We start from the raw sequence: 17,698 nt of genomic DNA on the forward strand, positions 1-17,698 counted from the left end.
TGCTTTGGCTATTCGGGGTCTTTTGTGTCTCTAAACAAATTTTAAGATTTTTTGTTCTAGTTCTATAAAAATGCCATCGGTAATTTGATAGGGTTGCATTGAATCTGTACATTGCTTTGGGTAGTATAGTCATTTTCACAATATTGATTCTTCCAATCGAAGAACATGATATATCTCTCCATCTGTTTGTGTCACCTTTAATTTCTTTCATCAGTGTCTTATAGTTTCTGAGTACAGGTCTTTTACCTCCTTAGGTAAGTTTATTCCTAGGTATTTTATTCTTTTTGTTGCAATGGTGAATGGGATTGTCTCCTTACTTTCTCTTTCTGATCTTCATTGTTAGTGTATAGGAATGCAAGAGATTTCTGTGTATCAATTATTGTATCCTGCAACTTTGCCAAATTCATTGATTAGCTCTAGTAGTTTTCTGGTGGCATCTTTAGGATTATCTATGTGTAGTATCATATCATCTGCAAACAGTAACAGCTTTACTTCTTCTTTTCCAATTTGTATACCTTTTATTTCTTTTTCTTCTTTGATTGCCATGGATAGGACATCCAAAACTCTGCTGAATAATAGTGGCAAGAGTGGACATCCTTGTTTTGATCCTGATCTTAGAAGAAATGCTTTCAGTTTTTCACCAGTGAGAATGATGCTTGCTGTGGGTCTGTTGTATATGTCCCTTATTATGTTGAGATACATTCCCTCTATGCCCCCTTTCTGGAGAGTTTTATCATAAACGGTGTTGAATTTTGTCAAAAGCTTTTTCTGCATCTATTGAGATGATCATATGGTTTTTATTCTTCAGTTTGTTAATATGGTGTATCACATTGATTGATTTGCATATATTGAAGAATCCTTGGATCCCGGGGATAAATCCCACTTGGTCATGGTGTATGATCCTTTTAATATGTTGTTGGATTCTGTTTGCTAGTATTTTGTTGAGGACTTTTAGATCTATATTCATGAGTGATATTGGTCTGTAATTTTCATTTTTTGTAGTATCTTTGTCTGGTTTAGGTATCAGGGTGTTGGTGGCCTCATAGAATGAGTTTGGGAGTGTTCCTTCCTCTACAATTTTTTGGAAGAGTTTAAGAAGAATAGGTGTTAGCTCTTCTCTAAATGTTTGATAGAATTCACCTGTGAAGCCATCTGGTCCGGACTTTCATTTGTTGAAAGGTTTTTAACCACAGTTTCAAATTCATTACTTGTGATTGGTCTGTTCATATTTTCTGTTTCTTCCTGGTTCAATCTTAGAAGGTTATACCTTTCTAAGAATTTGTCCATTTCTTCCAGGTGGTCCATTTTATTGGAATAGAGTTGCTTGTAGTAAGTAGTCTCTTATAATGCTTTGTATTTCTGCAGTGTCAGTTGTAACTTCTCCTTTTTCATTTCTAATTTTATTGATTTGAGTCCTCTCCCTCTTTTTCTTGATGAGTCTGGCCAAAGGTTTATCAATTTTGTTTACCTTGTCAAGGAACCAACTTTTAGTTTTATTGATCTTTGCTATTGTTTTCTTTGTTTCTATCTCATTTATTTCTGCTCTGATCTTTATGATTTCTTTCCTTCTGCTAACTTTGGGTTTTGTTTGTTCTTCTTCCTCTAGTTTCTTGAGGTGTAAGATTAGATTGTTTCTTCGAGATTTTTCTTGTTTCTTGAGGTAGGATTGTATTGCTATAAACTTTCCTCCTAGAACTGCTTTTGCTGCATCCCATAAGTTTTGGATCATCGTGTTTTCATTGTCATTTGCCTCTAGGTATTTTTTGATTTCCTCTTTCATTTCTTCAGTTATCTCTTGGTTATTTAGTAATGTATTGTTTAGCCTCAATGTGTTTGTGTTGCTTTATATTTTTTTCCCTGTAATTTATTTCTAGTCTCATAGCACTGTGGTCGGAAAAGATGCTTGATATGATTTCAATTTTCTTAAATTTACCAATGCTTGATTTGTCACCCAAGATATGATCTATCCCAGGGAATGTTCCGTGTGCACTTGAGAAGAAAATGTAATCCGCTGTTTTCAGATAGAATGTCCTATAAATATCAATTAAATCTATTTGCTGTATTGTGTCATTTAAAGCTTGTGTTTCCTTATTGATTTTCTGTCTGGATGATCTGTCCATTGTCATAAGTGAGGTATTAAAGTCCCCTACTATTACTGTGTTACTATCAGTTTCCTCTTTTATAGCTGTTAACATTTGCCTTATGTATTGAGGTGCTCCTATGTTGGGTGCATATATATTTATAAGTGTTATATCTTCTTCTTGGACTGATCCCTTGATCGTTATGTAGTGTACTTCTTTGTCTCTTGTAACATTCTTTATGTTAAAGTCTATTCTGATATGAGTATTGCTACTCCAGCTTTCTCTTGATTTCCATTTGCATGGAATATCTTTTTCCATTCCCTCACTTTCAGCCAGTATGTGTCCCTAGGTCTGAAGTGGGTCTCTTGTAGACAGCATATATATGGGTCTTGTTTTTGTATCCATTCAGCGAGCCTGTGTCTTTTGGTTGGAGTATTTAATCCATTCACATTTAAGGTAATTATCATTATGTAAGTTCCTATTACCATTTTCTTAATTGTTTTGGGTTTGTTTTTGTAGGTCCTTTTCTTAGAGAAGTTCCTTTAGCATTTGTTGTAGAGCTGGTTTGGTGGTGCTGAATTCTCTTTGCTTTTGCTTGTCTGTAAAGCTTTTGATTTCTCCATTGAATTTGAATGGGATTCTTGCTGGGTAGAGTAATCTTGGTTGTAGGTTCTTCCCTTTCATCACTTTAAATATATCATGGCACTCCCTTCTGGCTTGTAGAGTTTCTGCTGAGAAATCAGCTGTCAACCTTATGGGAGTTCCCTTGTATGTTATTTGTCATTCTTCCCTTGTTGCTGTTAATAATTTTTCTTTGTCTTTAATTTTTGTCAATTTGATTACTATGTGTCTCAGCCTGTTTCTCCTTGGGTTTATCCTGCCTGGGGCTCTCTGTGCTCCCTGGACTGGGGTGGCTATTTCCTTTCCCATGTTAGGGAAATTTTCAACTATAATCTCTTCAAATATTTTCTCAAGATCTTTCTCTCTCTCTTCTCCTTCTGGGAACCCTATAATGTGAATGTTGGTGCTTTTAATTTTGTCCCAGAGGTCTCTTAGGCTGTCTTCATTTCTTTTCATTCTTTTTTCTTTATTCTGCTCTGTGGCAGTGAACTCCACCATTCTGTCTTCCAAGTCACTTATCCTTTCTTCTGCCTCAGTTATTCTGCTATTGATTCCTTCTAGTGTATTTTTCATTTCAGTTATTGTATTGTTCAACTCTGTTTGTTCTTTAACTCTTCTAGGTGTCTGTTAAACATTTCTTGCATCTTCTCGATCCTCGCCTCCATTCTTTTTCCGAGGTCCTGGATCATCTTCAGTATCATTATTCTGAATTCTTTTTCTGGAAGGTTGCCTATCTCCACTTCATTTAATTGTTTTTCTGGGGTTTTATCTTCTTCCTTTATCTGGTTCATAGTCCTCTCCCTTTTCATTTTGTCTATCTTTCTGTGAATGTGGTTTTCATTCCACAGGCTGCAGGACTGTAGTTCTTCTTGCTTCTGCTGTCTGCACTCTGGTGAATGAGACTATCTAAGAGGCTTGTGCGAGCTTCCTGATGGGAAGGACTGGTGGTGGGCAGAGCTCAGTAAAACTTTAATCCACTTGTCTGCTGATGGGTGGGGCTGAGTTCCCTCCCTGTTGGTTGTTTGGTCTGAGGCGACCAAGCAGTGGAGGCTACAGGCTCTGTGGTGGGGCTAATGGCAGACTCTGGGAGGGCTCACACCAAGGAGCACTTCCCAGAACTTCTGCTGCCAGTGTCCCTGTCCCTACCATGAGCCACAGCTACACCCCGCCTCTGCAGGAGACCCTCCAACACCAGCAGGTGGGTCTGATTCAGTTTCCTATGGGGTCACTGCTCCTTCCCCTTCGGTCCTGGTACGCACACTACTTTGGGTGTGCCCTCCAAGAGTGGAGTCTCTGTTTCCCCCAGTCCTCTTGAAGTCCTGCAATCAAATCCCGCTAGCCTTCAAAGTCTGATTCTCTGGGAATTCCTCCTCCCGTTGTTGGACCCCCAGGTTGGGAAGCCTGATGTGGGGCTCAGAACCTTCACTACAGTGGGTGGACTTCTGTGTATAATTGTACTCCAGTTTGTGAGTCACCTACCCAGCGGTTATGGGATTTAATTTTATTGTGATTGCGCCCCTCCTACCCTCTCATTGAGGCTTCTCCTTTGTCTTTGGATGTCAGGTATCTTTTCTGGTGAGTTCCAGTGTCTTTCTATCAATGATCATTCAGCAGTCAGCTGTAATTCCAGTGTTCTCGCAAGAGGGAGTGAGCACACATCCTTCTACTCCGCCATCTTGAACCAATCCACCCAAATTAATTATCTTTTTTATTGTATTGGCTAGTAGAGCAAATGAAACATAGTATCTAGTATCAGCAAGACAACAGACAAAATTTTTAAGGCCATCTTTTTGGACAAGACAAGGAAATACTGTAGTGTGGGGTTTTTTCCCTTTTGTTTTTCAGGGTTTTTTTGGTGTTACTATAAAAATGAGGGTTCTTCTGTCAGGTTTACATAACACTGGCTTAAACAAAGTTAAACAAATTTATTTATGGCAGAGCATTAAGAGACTTTCCTTTACTATTGCATGTGTATTTTGATTGTCCAAAAGGGAGTTAAAGTATGAAACATTTTCCAACTTAACTGACCCACGTCATGGAGTATCTTAAGAGTCAACAGAACACATAGGCACTGATCAATGACAGGCACTGATCAAAGTATTAACCTAGAGCAAAGTCTCTACTGATAACCTCTAACCTCAGCCATGCTCTGGTTAATATTTCTACCAAAAATTGGATTAGAAAATTAAAGGGTAAGAGTAGCCCCCGCTCACCACAACTAGAGAAAGCCTGCATGCAGCAACAAAGACCCAACGCAGCCATAAATAAATAAATAAATAAATAAATTTTTAAAAAAATAAAGAAAATTAAACAGTATGCCCACCAAATCTGAAGCTGAGAGAGACTGCTATAATGTTGGATCCAAGTAGACTTCAGTGAGGTTTATCAATGAGATGGAACAGAATAAAATTAATTAAATGCCCAGTTCTATTCTTGACCACCCAAAACTACCTAAGAAAAGGAGCAGCAACCATGAGAAAGGCTCTGAGGTTCTGTTTGATTATAAGCTCAATATGATTCAACAATGTGATGTGATTACCAGAAAAGCTTACATGTGATCACAGTACAGTAATTAGTCTGGGGATGATGGGTCATGAAACAAGTCTAATAAGAAACAGTTAAAGGGAACAAGTCAAGCTGGCTTCAGATAGTTGAAGGGCTGTAAGGTGAAAGAGGCTTGTTCTATGAGTCTCAGAAGATAGAAACTATAGGGAGAGAGATTTGAGTTCAACATGAAAAAGAGCACTGTAACAATTGGAATCACCAAAAAAATGGAATGACTAGCCTCTGTGGCAAGTTTCTTGTCACAGCAAGTTCAAATGCTTTATTGTCATCTATTAGAAGATTTACAAGCAATTCACAAACGGATTTGTAGGAAGAAGGGCAGCTAAACTATATAAAAGCACTTGGCATAGTGTCTGACATAGGAGATATTCAGTAGATATTGATGTCTTTTCTTCTTGTTTCCTTACTATGGGATCCAGTTAATCTACAGAAGATAGCAACCCTTTGAAAAATATTCTGCCAATCACTTACCATGTATTTACTAATCGTGGACACTGATGAAGGGCTTGTCGACTATTGATTCTGAACTGCCAATTCAGATTTTGGGCTGTTCTAAGAATATGAGTGGTATAAAAAGATCTCAATCGCTTTGAATCAAACCTTGAAGCCACAAAAATCTCCTGATTCTATAGCAGAATGTAAGCTACTACAAACTTTCTCACATATTCATTTCTAGAGCACATTCACAAACAGCAATTTCAAACAACTCAAAATTCTATGAAATTCTACAATTCATTAGAAATCTGTTGGAGGAAGAGTAACATTTCAACTAAAATACTGCACATTTACACTTCAGACTTTAGACTAGAAAAAACAGTCCAACTACTCTGAGTAATGTAAAACTTGAGAAAAGGTTGAAAACACACCAAACACAGATTTCCAGCTAGCTGAGGGCAATGGAAGCTGCCTAAATCTCTCTCCATATCCTCTCTGCAGGAGACCCTCCAACACCAGCAGGTGGGTCTGATTCAGTTTCCTATGGGGTCACTGCTCCTTCCCCTTCGGTCCTGGTACGCACACTACTTTGGGTGTGCCCTCCAAGAGTGGAGTCTCTGTTTCCCCCAGTCCTCTTGAAGTCCTGCAATCAAATCCCGCTAGCCTTCAAAGTCTGATTCTCTGGGAATTCCTCCTCCCGTTGTTGGACCCCCAGGTTGGGAAGCCTGATGTGGGGCTCAGAACCTTCACTACAGTGGGTGGACTTCTGTGTATAATTGTACTCCAGTTTGTGAGTCACCTACCCAGCGGTTATGGGATTTAATTTTATTGTGATTGCGCCCCTCCTACCCTCTCATTGAGGCTTCTCCTTTGTCTTTGGATGTCAGGTATCTTTTCTGGTGAGTTCCAGTGTCTTTCTATCAATGATCATTCAGCAGTCAGCTGTAATTCCAGTGTTCTCGCAAGAGGGAGTGAGCACACATCCTTCTACTCCGCCATCTTGAACCAATCCACCCAAATTAATTATCTTTTTTATTGTATTGGCTAGTAGAGCAAATGAAACATAGTATCTAGTATCAGCAAGACAACAGACAAAATTTTTAAGGCCATCTTTTTGGACAAGACAAGGAAATACTGTAGTGTGGGGTTTTTTCCCTTTTGTTTTTCAGGGTTTTTTTGGTGTTACTATAAAAATGAGGGTTCTTCTGTCAGGTTTACATAACACTGGCTTAAACAAAGTTAAACAAATTTATTTATGGCAGAGCATTAAGAGACTTTCCTTTACTATTGCATGTGTATTTTGCTTGTCCAAAAGGGAGTTAAAGTATGAAACATTTTCCAACTTCACTGACCCACGTCATGGAGTATCTTAAGAGTCAACAGAACACATAGGCACTGATCAATGACAGGCACTGATCAAAGTATTAACCTAGAGCAAAGTCTCTACTGATAACCTCTAACCTCAGCCATGCTCTGGTTAATATTTCTACCAAAAATTGGATTAGAAAATTAAAGGGTAAGAGTAGCCCCCGCTCACCACAACTAGAGAAAGCCTGCATGCAGCAACAAAGACCCAACGCAGCCATAAATAAATAAATAAATAAATAAATTTTTAAAAAAATAAAGAAAATTAAACAGTATGCCCACCAAACCTGAAGCTGAGAGAGACTGCTATAATGTTGGATCCAAGTAGACTTCAGTGAGGTTTATCAATGAGATGGAACAGAATAAAATTAATTAAATGCCCAGTTCTATTCTTGACCACCCAAAACTACCTAAGAAAAGGAGCAGCAACCATGAGAAAGGCTCTGAGGTTCTGTTTGATTATAAGCTCAATATGATTCAACAATGTGATGTGATTACCAGAAAAGCTTACATGTGATCACAGTACAGTAATTAGTCTGGGGATGATGGGTCATGAAACAAGTCTAATAAGAAACAGTTAAAGGGAACAAGTCAAGCTGGCTTCAGATAGTTGAAGGGCTGTAAGGTGAAAGAGGCTTGTTCTATGAGTCTCAGAAGATAGAAACTATAGGGAGAGAGATTTGAGTTCAACATGAAAAAGAGCACTGTAACAATTGGAATCACCAAAAAAATGGAATGACTAGCCTCTGTGGCAAGTTTCTTGTCACAGCAAGTTCAAATGCTTTATTGTCATCTATTAGAAGATTTACAAGCAATTCACAAACGGATTTGTAGGAAGAAGGGCAGCTAAACTATATAAAAGCACTTGGCATAGTGTCTGACATAGGAGATATTCAGTAGATATTGATGTCTTTTCTTCTTGTTTCCTTACTATGGGATCCAGTTAATCTACAGAAGATAGCAACCCTTTGAAAAATATTCTGCCAATCACTTACCATGTATTTACTAATCGTGGACACTGATGAAGGGCTTGTCGACTATTGATTCTGAACTGCCAATTCAGATTTTGGGCTGTTCTAAGAATATGAGTGGTATAAAAAGATCTCAATCGCTTTGAATCAAACCTTGAAGCCACAAAAATCTCCTGATTCTATAGCAGAATGTAAGCTACTACAAACTTTCTCACATATTCATTTCTAGAGCACATTCACAAACAGCAATTTCAAACAACTCAAAATTCTATGAAATTCTACAATTCATTAGAAATCTGTTGGAGGAAGAGTAACATTTCAACTAAAATACTGCACATTTACACTTCAGACTTTAGACTAGAAAAAACAGTCCAACTACTCTGAGTAATGTAAAACTTGAGAAAAGGTTGAAAACACACCAAACACAGATTTCCAGCTAGCTGAGGGCAATGGAAGCTGCCTAAATCTCTCTCCATATCCTCTAAAAAAATATAGAATAACAAGAAAAACAAATAAAACTGCACAAAACCATACCCTCAGCATAACTAGACAAAAGAAAACACAGAACTTCAAATTATCTGTAAGTGAAAAAAAAAAGGGAAAGGGAAAAAGTGACCAAATCCCTGCCAGCAATCATTCACGCTCCCACAGCAAGTCTCCTAGGGAAGAAGAGCAGTCTGAAAAATACTGCAGAGGAGAGAAGAGGGGAGCTAGTGGCAGGCCTACAATTGCTCTGAAACTACCACCAGGAAGAAAAAGACTCCCCGCAAGAGTGAAAATATTGAAAAAATATTCCTGTAGATCAAAACATGACTACAAGGAAGGGTGAGAAAAGCACAGGAGACTCAAGGCTGTAATCTTTGAAAGGTATAGCTTCTAGGAGATGAAAAGAGGGAAAAAAAAAATGTTGGGGGGGAAGGCCCCTTTGGCAACTGGATGGTGAAAGAGAAAAGAAGTAAACAGGGAAATTCCTGGGGTCCTACAAGACAAAACAAAAAATTAAAAAGAAATCAGAGGACACACAGTCCATCTTTCAAAAAATCCACTACAGAAATAAGACTTTACTACACTGACATGAGAGGACATCAGAGAATTAGGAATCACTCCAAATTTAAAAGAACACTCTTAAATCACAATGTAATAAAACTAGTAATTATTAATAAAATGTAAAAATTAAGTCTACCTGGAAATTTTTAAACGATTTCCATAAAACAACTCTTAGGCAAAAAGAGGAAACACAAATGATTGCAAAGCTTCTGAAAAAAATGATAATGAAAACTAAAACACTACATATCAGAACCAATGCGATACGTTTAAAGCTGTAACAAGAACACAGCACTAAGAATGATTAAAATGGAACATATTGATCAATTAAAAAGAATGAAGTCCTGATCCATGATATTACATGAATGAACTGTGAATGTTTTCTGTGCTGAGTGAAAGAAGCCAATCACAAAAGGTCACATACTGTAGGGTCCATTTAAATGAAGTGTTCAGGGCTTCCCTGGTGGCGCAGTGGTCGCGCGTCCGCCTGCCGATGCAGGGGAACCGGGTTCGCGCCCCGGTCTGGGAGGATCCCACGTGCCGCGGAGCGGCTGGGCCCGTGAGCCATGGTCGCTGAGCCTGCACGTCCGGAGCCTGTGCTCCGCAATGGGAGAGGCCACAGCAGAGGGAGGCCCGCATACCACAAAAATAAATAAATAAATAAATAAATGAAGTGTTCATAATGAGCAAACACATAAAAACAGAAATTAGTAGTGGTTGCCAGGTGCCTTAGAGGAAAGGATTGCTAATGGGTATGGGGTTTCCTTTGGGGATGATGAAAATGTTCTGAAATTAGATAGTGGTGATGATTGCACAACTCTGTGAATATACAAAAAAACACTGAATTGTACACTTTAAAAGAATGAATTTTTATGGTATGTCAATTTTATCTCAATAAAGCTGTTATTCACTAAAAGGATAAAAAATGAATTAAATTCCCAATTCAAAAAACTAAAAAAGGGCTTCCCTGGTGGCGCAGTGATTGAGAGTCCGCCTGCCGATGCAGGGGACACAGGTTCATGCCCTGGTCCAGGAGGATCCCACATGCCGTGGAGCGGATGGGCCCGTGAGCCATGGCCTCTGAGCCTGTGCGTCCGGAGCCTGTGCTCCGCAGCGGGAGAGGCCACAACAGTGAGAGGCCAGCGAACCGCAAAAAAAAAAAAAAAAAAAAAAAAAAAAACTAAAAAAAAACAACAAAATAAACTAATAAAAAGCACAAGGAAGATAAAGGCAGAAAATAATGGAATAAAGAATTAGAAAGAGTAGACATAATTTATCAATCAAAATCCTATTGTTCTGAAAAATTTAACAAAAGACTGTGCGCCCGGGGCCTGTGCCCCGCAGCGGGAGAGGCCACACAAGTGAGAGGCCAGCGAACCGCAAAAAAAAAAAAAAAAAAAAAAAAAAAAACTAAAAAAAAACAACAAAATAAACTAATAAAAAGCACAAGGAAGATAAAGGCAGAAAATAATGGAATAAAGAATTAGAAAGAGTAGACATAATTTATCAATCAAAATCCTATTGTTCTGAAAAATTTAACAAAAGAGACAAACTGCTACCCTAATTTAATAGGAAAAAAAGCAGAAAGCACATATACACAAAAATAATAAATAACGAGAGAAATACCATTGAAATAGAAATTTTATGTAAAAGACTACTTTTCAGACTTCTATACAAATGGATTTGAAACTCTAAATGAAAAGGATAATTTTCCAGAGAAATACAGACTACCAAAATTGACCCCACTGGAGATGGAATGTTTAAACATAAAGATATAGATAATTACCAAGCAACTAACAAAACAAACAAACAAACCATACACACCAAAAAAACAGGCCCGGATGATTTCACAGGGTATATATCAAACCTACAAAGATCAAGTAATCCCAATGCTCCATAAATCGTTCCAAAGCATAAAAAATGAAGAAACGCTTCCTACTTCCTTTTATGAAGTAAGTATAAAATTAACACCTAAACTTGATAAAGACATTAAAAAAAAGAAAATTAAAAACCAATATCACTTATGAATGTTGATCTGAAAGCACTAAATAAAATAGTGACAGAGTCTAACTCCACATTAAAAAAAAATCAATACATCATAACCAAGTGGCATTCATTCCAGACGTGCAACGTTCATTCAATATCAGGAAGCCATTAATAAAATATTCTATTACTAGATCTAAGTGGAGGACATAATGAAATCCACAGATGCTGGAAAAGCATTTGACAAAATTCAATACCCATTCCTGAAAGAAAAAGAAACTCAAGAAAACAAAAATTGCTTAATACTTTCTCAACACAATTAAATAAATAAATATATAAATAAATGAATAAATATACATATATATAAATAAACATATATATGATACCTTGAAGCCAGAATTGTACTTAAAATATGAATAACTATTAATATAACGCCTCTTATAATGGACTGTTGTGAGAATTGAATGAGATAATATGGGTATGGAAATTCATTCATTCATTCAACAAATATTTATTGAGTATTTAAACATCCTAGGGATTGTAGAAGAGAAAGGGGAAAAAAATTTCTTCTGGCCAGATTACATGCTAACCACTGTGCTAGGCTGGATATACTGAAGGTAAACAAAACAGACATAGTTCCTGCTTTCATGGAGTTTATAAGACAAATAAGGAAGACAAAAATTAAACAAGTAAGACCACACACAATAAATATATGACTATAAATAGTGCTAAGTGCTATGAAGGAAAGCAATAGGAAACTATGAAAAAGAATAACAGGAGGGATTCACTTTAATTGAATGATCAAGGAGGGTCTTTCTTTGAAGATTAATTAATTACAGAATACCTGCTTTGTGCCAGGCACTCTACTAGGTAACAGTCAAAGAGCAGGGAATAAAACAAACAAAAATCAGGCCCTTCCCTGGTGGCGCAGTGGTTGAGAATCCGCCTGCTGATGCAGGGGACACGGGTTTGTGCCCCGGTCCGGGAGGATCCCACATGCCGCGGAGCGGCTGGGCCCGTGAGCCATGGCCACTGAGCCTGCGCGTCCGGAGCCCGTGCTCCGCAACGGGAGAGGCCACAACAGTGAGAGGCCCGCGTACCACAAAAAATTGTATACTTAGATTCTGGTTGGAAGAGACAGTCAATAAATAAGAAAAAATATATATGCCATATTTTCATAAGTGCTCTATAAAATGATAAAGTAAGGGCTTTCTTGGTGGCACAATGGCTAAGAATCCGCCTGCTAATGCAGGGGACACGGGTTCAAGCCCTGGTCCAGGAAGATCCCACATGCCGGGGAGCAACTAAGCCTGTGCGCCACAACTACTGAGCCTGCCCTCTAGAGCCCATGAGCCACATCTACTGAAGCCCACGCGCCTAGAGACCGTGCACCACAACAAGAGAAGCCACCGCAATGAGACGCCCGTATACCGCAATGAAGAGTAGCTCGTGCTCACCGCAACTAGAGAAAGCCCACGTGCAGCAACGAAGACCCAACGCAGCCAAAAATTAAAAAAAAAAATGATAAAGTAAGAGACAGAGGATAGGGAGTTCTGGGAAGGAGGGTGATTAAAGAAAGCAGAAGATGACATTTAAGCAAAGACCTGATGGAAGTAGGAAAGCTAGCACTGATGATATCTTAGGGTAAAGTATTCCAGAAGTTGAAATAGCAAGGCTTAGGCCCTGCTTGAGGTAGGAATGTGCTTATTGTGTTTGAGGAACCAAAAGGATAGTGTGGCTGGAGCAGAGTGGTGAAAGAAAAAATGGTAAAAGATGGGGTCAGAGAGCTAATGAGGGTGGAGGGTCAGATCATACAGAAGTTTGTAAGCCATAGTAAGACCTGTAGGTTTCAATCTGAGTGTGGTAAGAACACAATAGAGTTCTTAGCAGAGCAGTGAATTGATCTAGCTTATATTTTAAAAGTGTTGCTCTGGACATAAAGTGAAGAATTGACTGAACAGGTACACAAGCAGAAGCAGGAAAACCATTTAGGAGATTCCTATACTCCAGGTGAGAAATTATGATAGCTTGCACTATAGTAGAAGTGGGAAAAATGTGGAGAAACATTTCTCCTTCTCATATTTCTGGATATTTTAAGAAATGAGTAAAAAGGTTTGCTGATATATTGAATGTTGAGTATAAGAAAAATCAAGGATGGCTCTAAGCTTTTTGGCCAAAGGTCCTAAAGAGATGGAGTTATCATTTACTGGATAGGAAAAACTTCAGGAGGAACAGATGGGGAAGGTGGAAGTTCAAGGAAAGAATTAGGACTTCAGTTTTAGACCTGTTAAATTTGAAAGGCCTATTAGACATCCAAGCAGAAATACTTTTATAAAGTGTTGGAGATATGAGATAAGATTTTTTAAGACCTAAAGCATGAAAAGAGTTGACCTTCAAAGAATAAAGAACACTGTAGCCAAAGAAAATATGAGACTGGGGCACAGGGAATAAGTTTGGCTTACTGAACACACTGAAAGGCCAGTGAGCTTACACATAGTAAGACTAGACAACAGTAATTAAAACAAGAAATGATTTTTAAAAACATACATACATACATACAAAACATACATACATACAAACATACATCTTATGTTAACCATAACAAAGTAATAGAAAATACTGATACATATTCTGGTACCTGAATGCCATGGACTGAATTGCGTCCCCTCAAAATTCATTTGTTGGACTTCCCTGGTGGCGCAGTGGTTAAGAATCCGCTTGCCAATGCAGGGGACACGGGTTTGAGCCCTGGTCCGGGAAGATCTCACATGCCATGGAGCAACTAAGCCCGTGCACCACAACTACTGAGCCAGCACTCTAGAGCCCGTGAGCCACAACTACTGAAGCCCGTGTGCCTAGAGTCCGTGCTCCGCACCAAGAGAAGCCACAGCAATGAGAAGTCCATGCACCGCAACAAAAAGTAGCCCCCACTCACTGCAACTAGAGAAAGCCCACGCTCAGCAACAAAGACCCAATGCAACCAAAGATAAATAAATTTATTTTTTTTAAAAAATTCATTTATTGAAGTCCTAACACTCAATGTGATGGTTTTTGGAGATGGGTCTTTTGGGAGGTAATTATGGTAGATGAGGTCATGAGGGTGAGTGCTTCCTGATAGGATTAGTGTCCTTATAAGAATTCTCACAAAAAGTGGAAGACAAAGATGTTTCTCTCTCCCTCTCTCTCTGCACCCACATAAAAGAAAAGGTCACGTGAATACACAGTGAGATGGCAGTCACCTATATCCCAAGAAAAAACCTATAAAACCTATCGTGCATCAGTATAAAACCAGTATCAGTATAAAACCTACCATGCATCTTGATTTTAGACTTCCCAGCCTCTAGAACTATGAGAAATAAATTTCTGTTCTTTGAGCCACCCAGTCTATGGTATTTGCTATGTCAGCCCAAGCAAACTAATATAGTGGAAATGGAGTTACACTGAACAAAAATGTAAGATATGTGAATGGCTTTGGAACCATTCTAGTTCCAAAGTTTGGAACAATTGCTAGCAAAAGCGTAAAGTGCGTTGAAGAAACCATTAGTAGTAGCCTCAAAGTCCTTTGAGGATGCTTCAGGTGAGAGTTTGCAAAAGGACAAAATCTTACTGAAAACTGGAGGAAAGGAGAGCCCTGTTAAAATAGAAGCAGAGATTACAGTAATACTATTACTTGCAGTTATGTAGAAACTAGTTAATAAGCAAAATATTGAAACTGCCACATGGTTTCTTCTGGCTGCTTATAGTAAAATTCTGTAATGCTATATTGCAGAAAGGACTATTAAACAAAAAGGATTCAGGACTTGATAGTTTTGAAAATTCTCAGCCTTTCAAAGTGGTAAAAGATGCTAAGATTAAGAAATAGTCTTGGACGGGAATAAAGATGCAGACTTACTAGAGAATGGACTTGAGGATACAGGGAGGGGGAAGGGTAAGCTGGGACAAAGTGAGAGAGTGGCATGGACATATATACACTACCAAATGTAAAACAGATAGTTAGTGGGAAGCAGCTGCATAGCACAGGGAGATCAGTTCGGTGCTTTGTGACCACCTAGAGGGGTGGGACAGGGAGGGTGGGAGGGAGACACAAGAGGGAGGGGATATGGGGATATATGTATATGTATAGCTGATTCACTTTGTTATACAGCAGAAACTAACACAACATTGTAAAGCAATTATACTCCAATAAAGATGTTAAAAAAAAAAAAAAAGAAATAGTCTTTGAGCAAAGATCAAATCCAGGGCATTGCCAGGAGAACATGGTCCAAAAATGAAGCCCATGTTGTGACAAATCTTTTGTTAAGGCCTCAGAAAGATCAAAGGTGATGCCTCAGAATATTGTTCAGACAGAAAAAAGCCCTCTAAAGAGAAAAAACCTGTGCCTCACAAATCCTCTCAATCAAAGGGCTGCTAGGAATCTTAAGAATGTTGCTCCTCAGCCATCTCAGAAAGGACTCAAGGTAGAAAGGCACTTAGCCCAAAGAGATTTGCAGGTGTAGCTTGTTGACTAATGGCGTGACCAAACAAGATTCACAGGAGACCCACAAAGTTCTTAAGATAAAAATTTTCTACAGAGAGGATTCTTAAGTGTTAGCATTCTATTTTTGACCTGGGAGGTAATTTAGGTCACAGTTATGAGCTTTGTGAGAATTCATGAAGCTGTATATTTATGTTGTGTGCATTTCCCTGACTTGAGTTATAATACACAACAACAACAAATGTCATATTTTTTTTAAATGCTGGGTTCAATCACTACTTTGATTCTTTAATTTCCTAGCAGGTCACAGATCAAAGTTTGAAAAATTATGGTCTGGGATAAGAGCTGTGATAGTAAAAGAAACTGGGGGAAAAAAACATAATTTGGAGTTTGAAGGTAGAACTCATAGGACATAGTGAGGGACTGGAGTAGGGGAAGAACACAGAGAAGTGTCAAAGATGACTCATGTTTTTGCTTTGAACATCTGAATGGATGGAAATGTCACTTACTGGGATGAGGAAAAGTAGAGGAGGAGCAAATTTAAGATATGGGGGAAGAGAATGAAGAGCTTGCATCTGAACATGTGAAATTTGAGACATCTGTTACATACACAAGCAGAGATGCAAAGATGCCAACTGGATATACAAGTATAGAGTCCATCACTGACTATCCTAAGTTTGCCTCCCTCTCCCCACAAGTGCCTTACCTTGTTTTATTTTCTTCACAGGACTAATAATTGTTTGAAATTATCATAGTTTTTTTCATATGCTACTGTCTCTCCCCAACTAGAAATTTAAGCAAAAACCTCACATTTCATTTGCTTATTTGTTGCTTGTGAATGAATGCACTGATGTCCCTAATTCTTTTTCCCTCCTGAATATCCTTATGGTCTGACTTTGAAGTTTCCTACCACAAAAGAAGTAGAGTATATTACCCTATCCCTTGATTCCAAGTTTGCCATGTGACTTGCTTTGGTCAAGTATCAAAAGGCCTTGCATGTTGCAGATTACTCTCTTGTGCTTCTGCTGTGACCATGAAAAGGACATACCAGAGCTGGCCCTTCAGTCCCAAGAGGAAAATGAGGGACATATGACCCAGCCAAACAGTACTAAAACAGAGCCTCCAACCAACCTACAGTCATATGATCAACCCAGACAAAAAGAGCTGAGCATGACTTAGATCAGCTGATTGCCAGTCAATCTACAAACTTGTAAGCTATAATAATAAATAATCATTGTTTAAAATTGCTGAGTTTTGGAGTGGTTTATTACACAGCAATAGCTAACTGATATACTGTTATATTCCAGTGCCTAGAATAGTGCCTGCAATATAATAATAGCTCAATATTTTAAATGAATTATTTAATTCAAAAGGAAATGGAGGCACTTCCCTGGTGGTGCAGGGGTTAAGAATCCACCTGCCAATGCAGGAGACACAGGTTCCAGCCCTGGTCTGGGAAGATCCCACATGCCACGGAGCAAATAAGCCTGTGTGCCACAACTACTGAGCCTGCACTCTAGAGCCCACGAGCCACAACTACTGAAGCCCATGCACCTAGAGCCCGTGCTCCTCAACAAAAGAAGCCACCACAATGAGAAGCCCCTGCACCACAACAAAGAGTAGCCCCCACTCGCCGCAACTACAGAAAGCCCACGCGAAGCAACGAAGACCCAACACAGCCAAAAATAAAAAATATAAATAAACAAATTATTTTTAAATCATTTCAAAAAATTAAAAAGGAAATGGACAAGGAATAGCCAAAGAGGTAAGGAAAACCAGAAGAACGAGATGTCACAGAGGCCAAGAGAAGAGAATGTTTTAAGAAAGAAGTGATCAAAAGGGACTAATGGTGCTGAGGTCTATTAAAATAGGATTGAAAAGCATTTACTTGATATGGCAACATAGTGATCAGTGCTGGCCTTGAGAAAGGAGGGAAGCCAGATTGGAATGGACTGAGTTTAAAATGGTAAGAAATAGCTACAAGAAAGAAAATTTCTATGGCCCCAAACTGGCCGTGCTCCTCTATACCATCCTACCATTCTTCCTTGAAGATTTCTTTCCTTTCTGATTACTTGATCTTGGCTATCAAACCTGGGATATATTTCCTGCAAAGAATAGGAATGCTGAACTTTCAAGCACAACTATTTTCTTTCTTATCT

The 17,698-nt window shown here is 38.6% G+C and overlaps 1 protein-coding gene across 1 annotated transcript in view; it reads right to left on the reverse strand.

The window, feature by feature from the left end:
• The window catches only part of SCP2 (sterol carrier protein 2), a 174,122-nt gene that overhangs the window by 118,834 nt on the left and 37,590 nt on the right, over positions 1-17,698 (reverse strand). The gene's annotated exons all lie outside the window — the stretch shown is intronic.

The sequence above is a fragment of the Physeter macrocephalus genome, chromosome 4 (genome assembly GCF_002837175.3).
Source record: "Physeter macrocephalus isolate SW-GA chromosome 4, ASM283717v5, whole genome shotgun sequence".
Classification (NCBI taxonomy): domain Eukaryota; kingdom Metazoa; phylum Chordata; class Mammalia; order Artiodactyla; family Physeteridae; genus Physeter; species Physeter macrocephalus.